The sequence below is a fragment of the Coloeus monedula genome (genome assembly GCF_965178545.1).
Source record: "Coloeus monedula genome assembly, contig: HAP1_SCAFFOLD_212, whole genome shotgun sequence".
Classification (NCBI taxonomy): Eukaryota; Metazoa; Chordata; class Aves; order Passeriformes; family Corvidae; genus Coloeus; species Coloeus monedula.
In genome coordinates this window covers 179,185-196,743 of record NW_028120714.1, presented here as the reverse complement: position 1 = coordinate 196,743, position 17,559 = coordinate 179,185, and the positions used below count along the sequence as shown (strand labels likewise).

The 17,559-nt window shown below is 55.0% G+C and overlaps 1 pseudogene across 1 annotated transcript in view; it reads left to right on the top strand.

Moving 5' to 3' along the window:
* LOC309585743 (olfactory receptor 14J1-like) overlaps positions 1 to 17,559 on the top strand; it is a 62,447-nt pseudogene extending 44,888 nt beyond the window's left edge. Inside the window, exon 3 of the transcript in view lies at positions 17,478 to 17,559. The product of the transcript in view is annotated as an olfactory receptor 14J1-like (transcript). The remainder of the gene's footprint in view (positions 1 to 17,477) is intronic.

Below are 17,559 nucleotides of genomic sequence, written 5' to 3'. Positions count from 1 at the left end.
TGCCGGGACCCCCAAACCCCCCCGGGGCTCCGCTGCCGGAATCAACGGGAGTGGTGTTGCCCTTTTAACGGGAGTTACAGTGGGCACCGACTTTACCGGGGCATCTTAAAGCGCCGATGGTAGAGCGAACCCCAACATTTCACCCGGGGGGCACTCTCCCGTTTGCTGCACTCGGGGGAGCCCCGAACGGCGACGGCTCCTGGGCTGAGCCCCGCACTCAGCCGGGGCTGGGGAGGGAACGGGGAGGGCTGGGACGGGCTTTGGGGGTGCTGGGCTTAACTGGGGGACCCCACTGGAAGCCCTTTGCCGCTGTCCCACCTGCCCGGATCCCCCCTCTCGCACCCCTTTGCCGCTGTTGCCCCAAAGCTCCGCTGCCCCAGCTCGCTCTGGGGTGACCCAGCCCTTTCCCATCGTGGCCCGGCCCGGCCCCGCTGCCCCGAGAGCTCCCGGGCCGCGGCCGCAGGCACGGAGGAAGGGCAGGAGGAGGAGGAGGCGGGCCAGAGGAGGAGGAAGAGGAGGCACGGGGGGAAGAAGGAGGAGCCGGAGCAGGCGGAGGAGGCTCCAGGTGCGGGCAGCGCTCTCTGGATCCGCAGCCGCTCGGGCCGGGAGCATCGCCCGCCCCGCATCCCGCAGGTGCCCGGGGAGGGGGAGCTCGGCCCAAACATGCCGGGCGGTGTTTTTGGAGGGGGGAGGGATATTTGGAGCTCGCAGGGAATCGATTTGGGGCTCGCTCTTTCATGCTGTCTGTCGGGGCGGGCGGCGCGATGTTTGGAGCTTGCGGGACTCCAAAGGCGAGCCGCAGATGCCCCGGCGGGGGCGGATATCGGGGGATCCCGGGAGGTATTTTTGGGGGTGGCGGTGGCGGCAGAGCCCCGGCGGGGGCGGGGGGATGCGGGTCCCCCCGCGGTGGGGGTTGGGCTTCCCGGGCCGGGCCCTCCGAGCTCTGCCGGGGCCCCGTGGGGACGGCGCGGGGCCGGCGGGGGCGGGGGGACACCGGTTTTGGGGAGCCCCGGGAGAGCCGCGGCTTCCCTAAGCGGGACCCCGGAGAGAGGAGAGCCCCAGAAGGCCAAAGCGGGGAGCCCGAGAGGGGGGACCCCTGGGATTGGCGGGACCCCGGCGGGGGGGTCTGGGGGCTGCAGGGGCGGCACGGCCGGGAAAGGGGCTCGGGGGTGCCGGGGCCGGGAAAGGGGCTCGGGGGTGCCGGGGCTGGAAAGGGGCTCGGGGGTCCCGGGGCTGGGAAAGGGGCTCGGGGGTCCCGGGGCTGGGAAATGGCTGCTCCCAGTATGAGCGCAGTTCCCTCCCCGAGTGGTTCCAGTTTCCTCCTCAGTCCCAGTATGAGCCCAGTCAGTCCCAGTATGATCCTGGTCACTTCCCCTCACTCCCTGCAGATTCCCTGTTGCACCCAGTATGAACCCAGTCACTCCCAGTCACTCCCCATTATGATGCAATTTGCCCCCAGCACAGTCTCAGTTGCTCCCAGTTCCTCCCACTTTTGTCCAGTGTGTTCTCAGTTCTCCCAGTTGCCCCAGGATAGTCCCAGTCACTCCCAGTATGATGCCAGTCTCTCCCAGCAGGGCCCCAGTCACTCACAATTGCTCCCAGTTGCCCCCAGCATGGTCCCAGTTTTCCCCAGCACATTCCCAGTCACACCCAGTGTGGTCCCAGTCACCACCCACATGGTCTCAGGCACTCCCAGTATATCCCAGTTGCCCTGAATATTCTTGTGGTCATTCCCAGGCACTCCCAGTTACCTCAGCATGGATCAGTTGCCCCCAGATTTATCCCAGTCACTGCCAGTACATCCCAGTTGTCACCAGCATGCATCCTATCATTCCCAGTTCCTCCCAGTGCATCCCCAGTAGGCTCTCAGCATGGGCCTGGTCGCTCCCAGTAACCCCCATTGACACCCACTATAATCCCAGGATGATCCCAGTCACCCCCAGTATGATGCCAGTGGCCCCCAGTGTGATCCCAGTAGCTCCCTGTCAATGCCAGCATGAGCCCAGTAGCCTCCAGTATGATCCCTGTGACTCCCTGTCTCTCCCAGTATATCCCAGTCACCCCCAGCATGCTCCCACTCCTTCCCAATTCTTCCCAGCTGCTTTCAGCACGATTCCAGTTGTTCACAGCCACTCCCAGTCAATCCCAGTATGATTCCAGTCACCCTCAGTATGATGCCAGTCTCACCCAGCATGGACCCACTGTGATTCCGGTATGATCCCAGTTGCCCCCAGCATAGTTCCAGTTGTTCCCAGTTCCTCCCAGTATGATCCCAGTTGCCCCTAGAATAGTCCCAGTCACGCCCAGTTGCCCCCAGCATAGATCCAGTTGCTCCCAGGTGCCCCCAGCGTGGTCTCATTTCCCCCCAGCATGATCCCAGCTGTTCCCAGTGTGGTTCCAGTCACCCCCAGTATGGTTACAGACACTCCCAGTATATCCCAGTTGCCCTCAGCATGTTTGTAGTCATACCCAGGCACTCCCAGTTGCTCCAGTAAGGTTCCAGTTACCGCAGAATGATCCCAGTCTTTCCCAGTTACTTCCAGGGTCTTCCAGCATGATCCCAGTTTCTTGCAGTTGCCCAAAGTGTAGTCCTAGTTGCTCCCAGTATGATGCCAGTTGTGGTCTCAGTCCCCTCAGCATGGTTCCAGTACCTTCCAGTTGATCCCAGTTGCTCCCAATGTGTCCACATTTTCCTCCCAGCATGGGCCCAGCAGCTCCCAGTAACCCCCAGTCAGGTTCCATTCACACCCACTGTAATCCCAGTGGCTCCCAGGATGATCCCAGTAGGACCCGTAGTCACTGCCAGTATGGTTCCAGTCACTTCCAGTATGGTCCCAGTGTCCCCAAATGTGATCCCAGCTGCTCCCTCTCAATGCCAGTATGATTCCGAGTTGCTTCCAGTCATTCCCAGTATGATCCCAGCTGCACCCAGTCACTCCCAGATAACTCCCAGTATTATTCCAGTCATGCCCAGAGTGCCTCCCTGTCACTCCCAGTGTGGGCCCAGTTGTTCCCAGTATGAATCCAGTCACTCCAAGTTACTCCAAATACGATCCCATTTGCTCCCAGCATGGTCTCTGTTGCTCCCAGTCACCTCCAGTATGGTTCCAGTCATGTCCAGTACCTTTCCAGTCCCTTGCAGTCTGATTCCAGTATGATCACAGTCCCTCTCAGATACTCCCAGTATGAGCCCAGTCAGTTCCAGTAGGATCCCAGTATGACCCCAGCATGGGCACAGCTGTTCCCATTATCTTCCAGTGTGGTTCCAGTTGAACCCAGTTGCCCCCAGTTCAGACCCAGTCACTCCCCACATGAGGTTGAGCGCTCCCTGAATTCACAGCCCCCCACCCGTGGGATCATCGCCCCCCATCCCGCAGGTGCCCGGGGAGGGGGAGCTCAGCCCAGATATCCCGGGGGGTTCCCTGGGTTGGGTTTTTTGGGGGGATGTTTGGAGAATGAAGAACTCCAAAGCTGAGCAGAAAATGCCCCTTGTGAGGACATTGGGGGTCCCCAGGAGGTGTTTCTGGGGGTCCCGGTGGCGGTGCCAGCAGAGCCCTGGCAGCGGGCAGGGGGATGTGGGGTACGCCCCGTGGTGGGGGTTGGGTCTGCCCGGGTCAGGCACAGCCACCTCCAGCCCGGAGCCAGGGGGCTGCGGGACCCCTTGGGAGAGCCGGAGGGGGAACCTCGGGAGCCCCAGAGTGGGATGAGCAGAGAGGGGCAGTACCGGGAGCAGGGGAGCCCCGGCAGTCTGGAGGAGCGAACCCCTGTGACCCCCAGGGCCCCAAAGTGGGGAGCCCAGAGAGGGGGGAGCGCCGCCATTCGCGGGAGCCTCAACAGCCTGGAGAGGGGCAGGGGGGACTCCTTGGACCCCCTGCACCCCGAAGCAGAGAATAAGGGGAGAAGGGACCTGGGGACCCCATAACCCCCAGCATCCCTAAGTGGGGAGACCAAAGAGGGGAGCTTTTGGATTCCTGGACTCCCAGCAGCCTGGGGAGGGTAGAGACCAAGGAGAGAGGAGGAATCCCAATGAAAGAGGGACCCCAGCAGCTGGGACAGAGGGGACCCCCAAACACCAAAGGGGAGAGACCAGAGAGAGGGAACTCCTGAGAGGCTTTTTCAGAGCAGATTTTTATGGACACACTGTGCCCAGTGACTTCTAGAGATGGACTTGGCAGAAGGACCTGTAAAGTCAAAGTGCTCATCCCTAGTTTCTCCCCAGACCAGGATTTCCCATTCCCAACCCTTGGCCAGATGGAGGAGGAGGCTGTGAGGAAGAGGAAGATGCCCCGGGAGCCCCAGGCAGGTGAGGAGGAAGTCAGTGCCCCTTTCCCCTCTCTCCTGCTCCATCTCCCAGCCCAGCATCGCCCCCGGCTGCAGGACAACCCCGCTGCCGACGCCGTCCTGCCGGGGACGGACTGGGGGGATCTCCTTGCCCTTCCCTGTGGCCCGGAGGCAAATCCCATCCTCTCCTTGTCCTTCCTCCCCAGACAAGGAGCTGAGCACGGAGCCCAGGGAGGACAAATCCCCGCAGCAGAACCTGGTGGAAGAGGCCGTTTTGAGCGGCTCCACGGCGCAGGAATCCAACGGGGAGGAAAAGCCCCGGAGATCCCGCAGGAGGAGGGGCTGCAAACGCAGCCCAGGGTGCTCTGAGGAGGAAAGACCCACCCTGTGCGGGGAAGGCGGCCGGAGATCCAGCCAGAGGTCAGAGCTGGTGGCTCATGAGCAGCTTCACAATGGGGAGAAGCGCCACAAGTGTGGGGAATGTGGGAAGAGCTTCAGGTACAACTCTGACCTGATCCGCCACCTGCGCATCCACACCGGGGAGAGGCCCTATGAGTGTCCCCAGTGTGGGAAGAGGTTTCAGACCAGCTCCCATCTCCTCCTGCACCAGCGGATTCACACAGAGGGGAGGCCCTTCCGCTGCCCCGAATGCAGGAAGGGCTTCAAGCAAAACTCCCACCTCATCACCCACCAGCGCATCCACACCGGGGAGAGGCCCTACGAGTGTCCTGAGTGTGGGAAGAGGTTTCAGACCAGCTCCACTCTCCTCCGGCACCAGCGGATTCACACGGATGAGAGGCCCTTCCGCTGCCCCGACTGCAGGAAGGGCTTCAACCGAAACTTCACCCTCGTCACCCACCAGCGCATCCACTCCGGGGAGAGGCCCTACGAGTGTCCCCAGTGTGGGAAGAGCTTCTCACAGAGCTCTCACTTGTTCGTCCACCAGTGCATCCACACTGGGGAGAGGCCCTACGAGTGTCCTCAGTGTGGGAAGAGCTTCTCCAGGAGCTCTCACTTGACCAGACACCAACGGAGGCACCGCTAAGGGAAGCCCTGCGAGTGCCCCGACTGCGGGAAGAGCTTTGTCCTCTGCTCCAACTCCATCTCCCATCAGAGGAGCCACGTTTGGCAGAGCCCTGGTGTCGCGGGTTGGGTTTGTAACCGGGCGGAAACACCAATTTAGTGTAGTGGTTTGGTCCAAAATACTCATTACTGTTTATCTGCTGTGAGATAAGAATTAGGGGAAACGCAAAGCAGGCCCCAAACTTGAAAGAATATAAAGAAGTTTATTAACAAATCTAAAAGAGGGAAAAAAAATTACACCATACCTTCAGAACTCTCCTCCCCCCACCTTCCTCCCTTCTCCCACTGACAATGTAAAAAGACAACCCTTGAGATGTTCAGTCTGTTACCACTTCCATAATAACCTTGTTCAGTCCATTTACAAAGAGAAGTCTCTTCTTGCTCGTGCTATGAAAACATTATCACAACGAGCCAGCCGCCCACTTCCAAATATTGTTCAGTCCATTTAGGAAGAGGAGTCTCTCTGCTCGCATGTGAGTCCCTTCCCCCGACTTGCAGCTTTTCCCGCAACTGCTTTCAAGGGTCCACTCTTGAAGTTTTTGGGGTACAATTTTAAGGTTGAGCCATTCAGAAACAAAAAACAGAGGCCCTTCTCCTTCCCTGGGAGCAAAGGGTCTTCCTCATCTTCATCGTTAGGACTGTCTCTGGGAGCATTTCTAGGAACTGAGGTTTCTCCTTTCCCGTTTGGAGCAAAAGTCCTCATCTGGTCCATCTCTCCCTGTGCAAACTTCTCATGAAATTACAGCTGCGTCAGCATCTGCCTATCTCAGTGCAGGTGCTTTTGCTTACGAGTTGAACACTCCACCCCCCATATCTTCATGAAATTACAACAGGATACTCTTATATATCATAGCTTCACAACAGAATTTCAGCTTTAAGCATCTCCTCTCTCTCTTCCCTCAGGTTTTCAGCTCTTCACAGCAATAAAAAGGGTTAATCTCACCTCGGCCTTGCAGCTTTGCAGCTGGAATGTTGAATTTTTCTTATCGCAGTGGAGAGGGGGGAGAGCCGAGCCGCTCCGGCTGCCCACGGCAAGGCAGTGGGGGGGGGTTCCACGGCTGGAACAGGTCCATGGCTTCAGGATGGCCGTGGCCCGGCCCGGCCTGGCCCAAGCAGGGCCTGGCTGGGCCCGCTGGCCCCCACACGGGGCCCGCAGCCACCTGTCCCAGCGCCGGAAACAAGAGAGAGCTTGGAGGGGGAGTTTGCCTATTCTTAAAGGTGGATCACAGAGGTGTTCACAACTTTAAGTGGTTTAGAGAATTGTCCATATTCAAACTGGCCGCTGATAGGTTCTGTCAGTTCCCAGAGGAAACTGTAAGCACCCCTGAGCAAGGACGTCCCTTCCGGGACTATGCTTGCTAACCTATGACACCCAGTCACTCAGGCTGCAGATAAACCAGACAGCAAGCCCAAACTAGATGGAGAGTCAAAGCCAATGACAGTGGCTCCTGTCACAAGGAAAAAGCACACAACCAAAACTGATCACCCAGTGAAAGATGATGATGATGCAGGGGAAGGGACCTCAAAAGATGCAGGGGAAGGAACCTCAAAACCACCAATGGACTCAGGCACAGAAACCATTACTGAGTCCATGTCCATAAAGGACCTTCACAGCCTAAGAAAGGATTACACCCAACGGTCCGATGAATCCATAATCAGTTGGATGGTCCGTATTTGGGATGCTGCAGGTGATGATGTGATGCTGGACGGTGCTGAAGTGAGGCATTTGGGATCCCTGTCACATGATCCAGTGATCGACCAAGTGATGAAAAGGGGGGCTGACTCTACCAGTCTTTGGACAGGCGTAACTGAAAGATACATGTGCGGAGATGATCTCTACATGCAGCAAACCCAGTGGAAGACCATAGAACAAGGGATCCAGCGCCTGAGAGAACTAGGGGTGGTAGAGGTTGTCTTCACAAATGACCCAGGATTGAGAAGTCCAGACCAGGCCAGAGTTATTCCATACATGTGGCGAAAACTCATACAGCTTGGGCCACCAGAATACGCTTCTGCTTTAGCAATAATGAAACTGGACTACGGTGCAAATGAGACCGTGCAGGATATGGCAGTGAAGCTCCAAGCATATGCAGACTCTGTGCATGGCCCAACACATGCAAGAATCGCAGCTGTGGAAACACATATGCAGAAAATGGAAGATAAGATGGAAAGGAATCACCAGGAGATTAAAGAGTGCCTTCTCTGCGGACGTTCCCCAGAGAGAAGGTACATCCCACGAAGTGAGCTGTGGAATTTCCTGTGTGACAGTGGGGAAAACATGAGGAAGTGGGGTGGACAACCCACTTCTGCTCTGGCAGCACGAGTGAGTGAATTGAAGGAGCGCAAGTCTCAGAAAGGAGGATCTACCAAAAAGGAAGTAGCTCCAGTTGCCTGTAGCCAAACTGCAGGAAATGATGGAAAAGACGATGGCATGTCCAATTCCCATGAAGGAACCTCTAAGATACAGGCCCAGGGAAAGAAGGATAACCAGGCATAGAGGGGCCCTGCCTCTAACCAGATAGAGGTCAGGGAAAACCGTGTTTTTTGGACTCTGTGGATTCGTTGGCCTGGTACATCAGAACCACAAAAGTATGATGCCTTGGTTGACACTGGTGCGCAGTGTACAATAATCCCATCGCAGCATGTGGTGGTAGAATCTGTTTCTATTTCTGGTGTAACAGGTGGATCACAAAATTTGACCTTGGTGGAAGCTGAGGTGAGCCTGACTGGAAATGAGTGGAAGAGACATCTCATTGTGACTGGCCCAGAGGCCCCGTGCATTTTGGTCATAGACTTCCTCCGGAAAGGGTATTTTAGAGACCCAAAGGGATTCAGGTGGGCTTTTGGAATAGCTGCCGTGGGGACAGAGGGCATTAAGCAATTGAACACTTTGCCTGGGCTATCAGAGAACCCGTCTGCAGTCGGCCTTCTGAAGGTGGAAGAACAAAGAGGACCAATTGCCACCTCGACAGTGCATCGCCGACAGTACCGGACAACTCGAGATGCTGTGATTCCCATCCACAAGATGATCCGTGAGCTGGAGAGCCAAGGGGTGGTCAGCAAGACCCACTCACCCTTCAACAGCCCCATCTGGCCAGTGCGCAAATCTGAAGGAGAATGGAGATTGACTGTGGACTATCGTGCCCTGAATGAAGTGACTCCACCGCTGAGCGCTGCCGTGCCGGACATGTTGGAGCTCCAGTACGAGCTGGGGTCCAAAGCAGCGAAGTGCTACGCCACTATTGACATTGCCAATGCATTTTTCTCCATCCCTCTGTGTACTAGTTTGAAAACAAACCAGTGGGAGGCACCAAGTCAGAATAACAATTTAATGGGGAAGTTAAAGAAAAGGAAAGAAAAAAAAAACTAAAAGAAAAACACTGGTTCAAACTGACAGAGTCAAGATACAACCTGAGTCCCTGTTAGGCAGGGTGGTGGTAGCAGTCTGCTAGAATGGTGGCTGCAGTCCTCTGAAGCGGTGATCCTGTAGAAAAGAGGGTCTGCTCTTCCTCAGAAGGTCCAGTGGTGGCTGTGTAGCTCCTGTCCTCTGGAAATCCAGTGGAAAGGCCTCCTCTCTGGTGTTCAACCTCAGCTTATATCCACGCTGGGATGCTTGGTTCCTCCCTCTGGGTGGAGCATCTCACAATGGGGTAATGAGTCATAAGGCCAGGTGTTGATTGGGCTCATTAACAGATGATAGTCCAGAGGGAGTTATCTCTGAGTCATGCGGCAGGACAATGATGGGCCATTAACAGCAAGATAGTCTGGGGGGAGGAGGCAAGGAAACACTGCCCCACCTGATTTCAACGGCTGATGGGGATGGTAATAGAATACACTGCAATCCAGGACATTATCCACCCCTTATTCTATTACCATCTACATCATCCCAAATCAATACCTTCTTTAAACTCTACACACACATACATATATATATATATATATATATATACACACAATGAAACCCTACGCACCGTTCTCACCTAAGATTAGGTCTCCTTGTGGTACACAATGGGTTTCCCCATCTTTTTGCATTACCCACCAAGTGCAACCAGGTCCTTGAGCAAAGACAATCCCACGGATGGGTTTGCCTTTGCCTGAGGTGGGATTGATCCAAACAGTCTTTCCTAAAATACCCCTCAGGTGTACCGCAGGGACTCTATCTCCATCCACTGTGTGCAAGGGTTCAGACTCGGCGGGACCAGCTCGATTGATGGACCCTTGGGTATTGACCATCCAGGTGGCCTTTGCTAAGTTCACTTCCCAATTTTTGAAGGTACCCCCACCAAGTGCCTTTAGGGTGGTTTTAAGTAGTCCATTGCAGCGTTCAACTTTTCCGGCAGCTGGTGCATGATAAGGAATATGATATATCCATTCAATACCGTGTTCTCTGGCCCAGGTGTTGATGAGGCTGTTCTTAAAATGAGTCCCGTTGTCCGACTCGATCCTGTCAGGGGTGCCATGTCTCCACAGGACTTGCTTTTCCAGGCCCAGGATGGTGTTCCGGGCTGTAGCATGAGGCACAGGGTAGGTCTCCAGCCATCCAGTTGTCGCTTCAACCATGGTCAACACGTAGCGCTTGCCTTGGCGGGTTTGGGGAAGGGTGATGTAATCAACCTGCCAGGCTTCCCCATACCTGTACTTTGACCATCGTCCACCGTACCACAGAGGCTTCACCCGCTTGGCCTGTTTGATTGCGGCACAGGTCTCACAACTGTGGATGACCTGTGAGATGCTGTCCATGGAAAGGTCCACCCCTCGGTCACGGGCCCATCGGTATGTTGCATCTCTCCCCTGATGACCAGAGGCATCATGGGCCCAACGAGCTAGGAATAATTCTCCCTTGTGCTGCCAGTCCAGATCCACCTGAGATACTTTCACCTTAGCAGCTCGGTCCACCTGCTCGTTGTTGCGATGCTCTTCATTAGCCCGACTCTTGGGTACATGTGCATCCACGTGTCGAACCTTCACGGTCAGCTTCTCTACTCGGGTGGCGATGTCCTGCCAAATCTCAGCGGCCCAGATGGGTTTCCCTCTGCGCTGCCAGTTGGCCTTTCTCCAGCGATCCAGCCATCCCCCCAGAGCATTAGCTACCATCCACGAGTCGGTGTAGAGATAGAGCCTCGGCCACTTCTCTCGTTCAGCAATATCCAAAGCCAGCTGGACGGCTTTAAGCTCTGCAACCTGACTCGATCCACCTTGTCCCTCAGTAGCTTGTGCAACTCGTCGTGTGGGGCTCCATACTGCAGCTTTCCACTTTCGGTTAGCGCCTACAATTCGGCAGGAACCATCAGTGAAGAGGGCATAACGTCTTTCAGTCTCCGGTAGCTCATTATATGGTGGGGCTTCCTCAGCACGAGTCACTTGCTCTTCCTCTTCTTCAGAAGATAATCCAAAAGTCTCACCTTCAGGCCAGTTTGTTATAATTTCTAGAATCCCAGGGCGATTCGGGTTTCCAATACGGGCACGCTGTGTGATGAGGGCGATCCATTTGCTCCATGTGGTGTCGGTGGCGTGATGCGTGGAAGGAACCTTTCCCTTGAACATCCAACCCAGCACCGGTAGTCGGGGTGCCAGAAGCAACTGTGCTTCAGTGCCAATTACCTCAGAGGCAGCTTGGACTCCTTCATAGGCTGCCAAGATTTCCTTCTCTGTGGGAGTGTAGTTGGCTTCAGACCCTCTGTAGCTTCGGCTCCAGAATCCCAGTGGTCGGCCACGAGTCTCACCAGGCACCTTCTGCCAGAGGCTCCAGGACAGACCATTGTTCCCGGCTGCAGAGTAGAGCACATTCTTCACCTCTGGTCCTGTTCTGACTGGGCCAAGGGCTACCGCATGAGCGATTTCCTGCTTGATCTGGGCGAAGGCTTGCTGCTGTTCAGGGCCCCAGTGGAAATCATTCTTCTTGCGGGTAACCAGGTAGAGAGGACTCACGATCTGGCTGTACTCGGGAATGTGCATCCTCCAGAAACCTATGGCGCCTAGGAAAGCTTGTGTTTCCTTCTTGTTGGTCGGTGGAGACATCGCAGTGATCTTATTGATGACCTCAGTGGGAATCTGACGCCGTCCATCTTGCCACTTTACTCCCAGGAACTGGATCTCTTGAGCAGGTCCCTTGACTTTGCTCCTTTTGATGGCAAAGCCAGCTTCCAGGAGAATCTGGATGATTTTCTCTCCTTTCTCAAACACTTCCTTTGCTGTGTTTCCCCACACAATGATGTCATCGATGTATTGCAGATGTTCTGGAGCCTCACCCTTTTCCAATGCAGTCTGGATCAGTCCGTGGCAAATGGTGGGACTGTGCTTCCACCCCTGGGGCAGTCGATTCCAGGTGTATTGCACACCCTTCCAGGTAAAAGCAAACTGGGGCCTGCATTCTGCTGCCAAAGGAATGGAGAAGAACGCATTGGCAATGTCAATAGTAGAGTACCACTTCGCTGCTTTGGACTCCAGCTCGTACTGAAGTTCCAACATGTCCGGCACAGCGGCACTCAATGGTGGCGTGACCTCATTCAGGCCACGGTAATCCACCGTCAGCCTCCATTCTCCACTGGACTTACGCACTGGCCATATAGGGCTGTTGAAAGGTGAATGGGCCTTGCTGACCACCCCTTGGCTCTCCAGTTTGCGAATCATCTCATGGATGGGAACCACAGAGTCTCTGTCGGTGCGGTATTGCCGGCGGTGCACTGTTGCTGTGGCGATTGGCACCTGTTGTTCTTCAACTTTCAGCAGTCCCACAGCAGAGGGGTCATCTGAGAGGCCAGGCAGTGTACTCAGTTGTCTGATATCTTCTGTCTCCACAGCAGCTATCCCAAAAGCCCAACGATGTCCTTTTGGGTCCTTGAAATATCCATTTCTGAGATAGTCTATGCCGAGAATGCACGGGGCCTCCGGGCCCGTCACGATGGGGTGTTTCTGCCACTCGTTCCCAGTTAAACTCACTTCAGCTTCCAGTACAGTCAGCTGCTGGGATCCTCCTGTCACTCCAGAAATAGAAATGGGTTCTGCTCCCACATACCTTGATGGCATCAGAGTACATTGAGCACCGGTGTCAACCAAAGCCGTGTATTTTTGTGGGTCAGATGTGCCAGGCCATCGGACCCACACAGTCCAAAAGACCCGATTCTCCCTTTCCTCTACCTGGCTAGAGGCAGGGCCCCTCTATTCCTGGTCATGTTGCATGTTGCTCCCTTCCGGTGAATACGTTCCTGAGGTCCCTTCAAGAGGATCGGTCATATTATCATTCCGGTACCGTCTGGAGTTCTGTGTGCGAGAGACCGGAGCAATATTGACTCTAGATGCGCTTCTTGTGGTAGTTGTCCCTCTTTTTAGTTCACGTACCCGAGCTGCTAAGGAGGAGGTGGGTTTTCCATCCCACTTACTCATGTCTTCTCCATGTTCCTGAAGGAAAAACCAGAGGTTACCTCGTGGGGTGTATCCTCTCTCCCTGGTTGGGGGACGCCGGCTCCTAATGGCAGAGACTCTTGTTGGTTCTGGCGAGATCGGGTAAATCTCTTCCTTAAGTTCCTTTTTCAGTTTCTGATGGCCTTCTTCAATCAAGCTCCGGACTTGCTCAGCCAAAAGACTTGTTTCCACGGATGAGACATGGGTGCGAAACGGGGCTGTGACGGTGTCCTCGTAAATCCTCAGTTTGTTCACCAAGACGCCCACCCTGTCCTCGCCTTCCCTCCATTGCAGCGTTGCCAGGTAACGGGAGTATATCTCTGGTCCAAGGCGTGCGAACCTCAACCACATCTGTGACGTGCACTGGACACCATCTGGGCTCTTAGGAAATCTCTCGTCTTCTGAGAAAATGATCTCCAGCACAGCCAATTCCCTCAGGCACCGGATACCTTGTTCCATTGTGCTCCATTTTCCTTGGTGCACCTGGAGGTCTTCTTTACAAAGGTACCTGTCCCTTACACTTGTAAGCAGTCGCCGCCAGAGGCTGAGAGTTTCTTGGGTTCTCCCGATCCCCTGGTCAATGACCACATCCCGGGACAGAGATCCCAGCTGCCTGGCCTCACTTCCGTCCAGAATGGTGTCATTGGCTGCAGCGTCCCAGATGCGGAGCAGCCAGGTCAGGATAGACTCGTTCGTCTGGCGGGTGAATTCCCTCCGCAGGTCACGCAGCTCACCCAGGGATAGCGACCGAGTGATGATCTCTGGCTCTGCCTCTTCTGCTGGGTGCGAAGGTCCTGCTGCATCCTCGTCAGTCACAATGCGGGCTGATTTGCTTTTTGATTTCTTCTTCTGAACGGGGGCAACTGCAATTGGTTTAGGCTGTTCTGGTTCGGTGACGGTTTGCATGGGGACACTGAGAGTGCTTTTGGTTCCCTTCTCCTCGGTGTCAGTCTGCGTAGACATGGACGCCGTTGTCTTGCATCTGGGTCCTTTCTCCTCGGTGTCAGTCTGCGTAGACATGGACGCTGTTGCTTTGCATTTGGTTTCTTTCTCCTCTGTGTCAGTCTGCGTAGACATGGACGCCGTTGCTTTGCATTTGGTTTCTTTCTCCTCTGTGTCAGTCTGCGTAGACATGGACGCCGTTGTCTTGCATCTGAGTTCTTTCTCCTCGGTGACAGTCTGAGTAGACATGGACGCTGTTGCTTTGCATTTGGTTCCTTTCTCCTCTGTGTCAGTCTGCGTAGGCATGATGTTTGTTGCTCTGCTCTTTTTCCCTCCCTCATCCTGAGGATGCTGTGCCATGGCTCTGATCCTAAGCATGGTGTACATGGTGCAGGCTGTACAGAGAAGACAAAGCAGAACTGACAGCAAGTTTATGCCGTCTTTGACATCCAGAGGGAATTCAATATTTTCAAAAACTGCTGTGCCTGGCCTGAAAGGCTGGAAGAAACCACTCTCTACTCCTCCCACCAGGGGCTGGGTGCGATTGTTGAGGAGACCCCAGACATAGGAGCCCAGACTAGGACAGCCAAACAAAACTGAGTATATACTCCGAATGGTATTCATCGCCTCGCAGGTTATTATGCTGTAGACATAATAAACCATTAAAGCAATTCTCATACCATTCCCTGGTTTTAACAGGAGTAATACTACAGGCAGGTAGTTCCCCATGTGAGGAAAAATATAGAGAGCAAGATACAGTACCCACGTAGACAAGCTGAGCACCATGGTGAATAGGTTTCCGTTAACACAAAATTGTAATTCTGACTTTCTCTCAGAGCTGCCCCACACTGGGCGCCAAATTATGTACTAGTTTGAAAACAAACCAGTGGGAGGCACCAAGTCAGAATAACAATTTAATGGGGAAGTTTAAAGAAAAGGAAAGAAAAAAAAACTAAAAGAAAAACACTGGTTCAAACTGACAGAGTCAAGATACAACCTGAGTCCCTGTTAGGCAGGGTGGTGGTAGCAGTCTGCTAGAATTATGGCTGCAGTCCTCTGAAGCGGTGATCCTGTAGAAAAGAGGGTCTGCTCTTCCTCAGAAGGTCCAGTGGTGGCTGTGTAGCTCCTGTCCTCTGGAAATCCAGTGGAAAGGCCGCCTCTCTGGTGTTCAGCCTCAGCTTATATCCACGCTGGGATGCTTGGTTCCTCCCTCTGGGTGGAGCATCTCACAATGGGGTAATGAGTCATAAGGCCAGGTGTTGATTGGGCTCATTAACAGATGATAGTCCAGAGGGAGTTATCTCTGAGTCATGCGGCAGGACAATGATGGGCCATTAACAGCAAGATAGTCTGGGGGGAGGAGGCAAGGAAACACTGCCCCACCTGATTTCAACGGCTGATGGGGATGGTAATAGAATACACTGCAACCCAGGACAGACATCTAAAGTCTCACCATTTTACTGGTATTTGGGGGGAATTTTGGGTTCAGGGTGATATTTGGCAGAGGAGGACTGAGACTGTCTCTGTCCCTCTCACCCCATTCGGTGCCCAGTGAGGGTCTCTGTCCTTCTCCCCTCGGGATTCTCGGGAGGTGCTTGTGGGGGTTTGGGGGTGTCTCTGTCCCTCTCACCCCGATGATGCTTGGGTGGGGTCACACCAGGGGTGAGAGGGACACCCCTGGCCTCCCCAGGTGTGAGAAGGTCGGAGAGCCCCTCACCCCCTGAGCACACTCAGCGGTGAGAGGGACACAGAGCCCCTGGTCCCCCGCCCCGCACAAGCATTCCCTGGGGTGAGAGGGATGGAGACCCCTGAGCATCCCCCAGGGTGAGGGGGACAGAGACCCCCGAGCATCCCCTGGGCTGAGAGGGACAGGGACACCCCCTCGGGAATGCCCTGGGCTGAGAGGGACAGGGATAACCCCCCCAAACCCCTCCCCAGCATCCCCTGGGCACCAGACCAAATAAATTTGGCAGAAATCAAACTCAACTCTACACAAAATGCTTTGAGTAATGTTTGCTCTTCCCACAAGTCCCTTGTGATGAAAACGCAAACAAACCCCAACCATGAATGAACCGACAGCACAAGCAGTTATGGTGGCAATTCAAAGCTCCAGTGGTTCCCGCACAGCTCCAGCTCAGCTGCTGCAGGTTCCTGTAAAAGAAAAGTGACAATTCGGCCCAATACAGATGATTGAAAGGAAGGAAAACTCTGTGTAGCTGTCACAAAGGTGGCAGGGAGGAAGAGAAAAATGATTCTCCCATTTGGCAAAGCCCCCCAGCCTGTGAGAGAGAAAAGGGGGGAGAGCAAGGGGTGACAGGGACAGAGACCGCCCCTGGGGAGGGGCGAGTGTGACACTGTCCCCTGTGTGTGTGGCCTTCCCGGGCTGGGGGTTTCACACCTGAGCCAGTCAGGGTAAGGGGGGTGGTGTTCACTCCCCCTGAGCAGGGGTTACCCCACACCCCCAAAACTCCTCCTGCCCCCTTGGGTGGGGGATGGGGGTGCAAACCTGGCCTCAGCAAATGGGTCTGGGGGCTGGGGCCACCCCCAGCCCGACCCCAGCCAGGACTGATTTTCAGGACAGCTCTGGGCTTGGCTTTCTGGTGGATTCATTCTCCTCCCTCAGCCTTGTTTAGTTCTTAGAGTAAAGAACTGTTCCTCCTTTTCCTGCGTTTTTGCTTGGGAGCCCTGTAATTGTGGGATTGGATCCGAGGGGATCATCGGGGCACTGCTGGGCCCCATGGACCAAGGGGCCGGTGTGATTCTGAGAGGCCCTGTGGATCCAAGGAGACCATGGTGCTCCTGCAGGTCCTCATGGAATCACGGAGTCCATTGGGACACTGCTGGGCCCCGTGGAACCAAGGGAACATGGAGCAGCTCTGGCTGCCTTGGGCTCCTGGGGCCGCCTGGCAGCTCTGGCTGACCTTGGCATGGCCAGAGCTGCTTCTCACCTGCCCTGCAGCGCTGGGGCTCCGTGCTTTCCTTCCTATGGAACAGAACTGTCCTTCTCCTCCAGGGGCCCATGGCCTAAATTGAGACTCTGCCTCCCAAATTCCGTCTATCAAAGGATTGCTCTGTGACAAAAGGTGCCCGGACAGATGGGTCTGGCTGGCCTTGGCCTCCTGGGGGCTACCTCTCATCTGCCTTCAAAACATTGGTGCTCCACCCTTTCCTGACAATGGAAAAGAACCATCATTCCTGTCCAGGTGCCTGTGGTCAAAATTGGGTTTCCACTTCCAAAATTCTGTATATCCAAGGATTGTTCCCAGGTGAAACCTTCCAGGACAGACAGCTCTGCCTGGCTTGGCCTCCCAGGGACCACCTCTCATCTGCCTTTGAAACACTGGGGCTTTGTGCTTTTCTTCCTGTGGAATTAAACATCTTTCATGTCCAGGTGCCCATGGCCGATACTGAGAATCCACCTCCAAAATTCCAGTTATCCAAGGCTTGTTCCAAGACCAAAGCTTCCATGAGAGACAGGTCTGGCTGTCCTTGCCCATGGTGGCCACCTCTCATCTTCTTCCAAAACACCTGAACTTTTTGCTTTTCTTTCCTCTGGAAAAAAACCATCCTTCCCAACAAGGTGCCCATGGCCAGAATTGGGATTCCACCTCCCAAATTCCAGATATCCAAGGGCTGCTCCCAGACAAAAGCTGCCATTACCATCAAGTCTGGCTGGCTTGGCCTCCTGAGGGCCAGATCTCACCCACCTTCCAAACACTGGGGTAACGCAGTGTTTGGGTGCTTGAGGCACCAACTCTGGCGTGCCCCAGGTCAGAGTCAGTCCAGCTGCGTTACTTCTGCGTGTCGCTGAAGCGACTTCGGCATCAGGAGAAGAGCTGCTGGCTGGGCTAG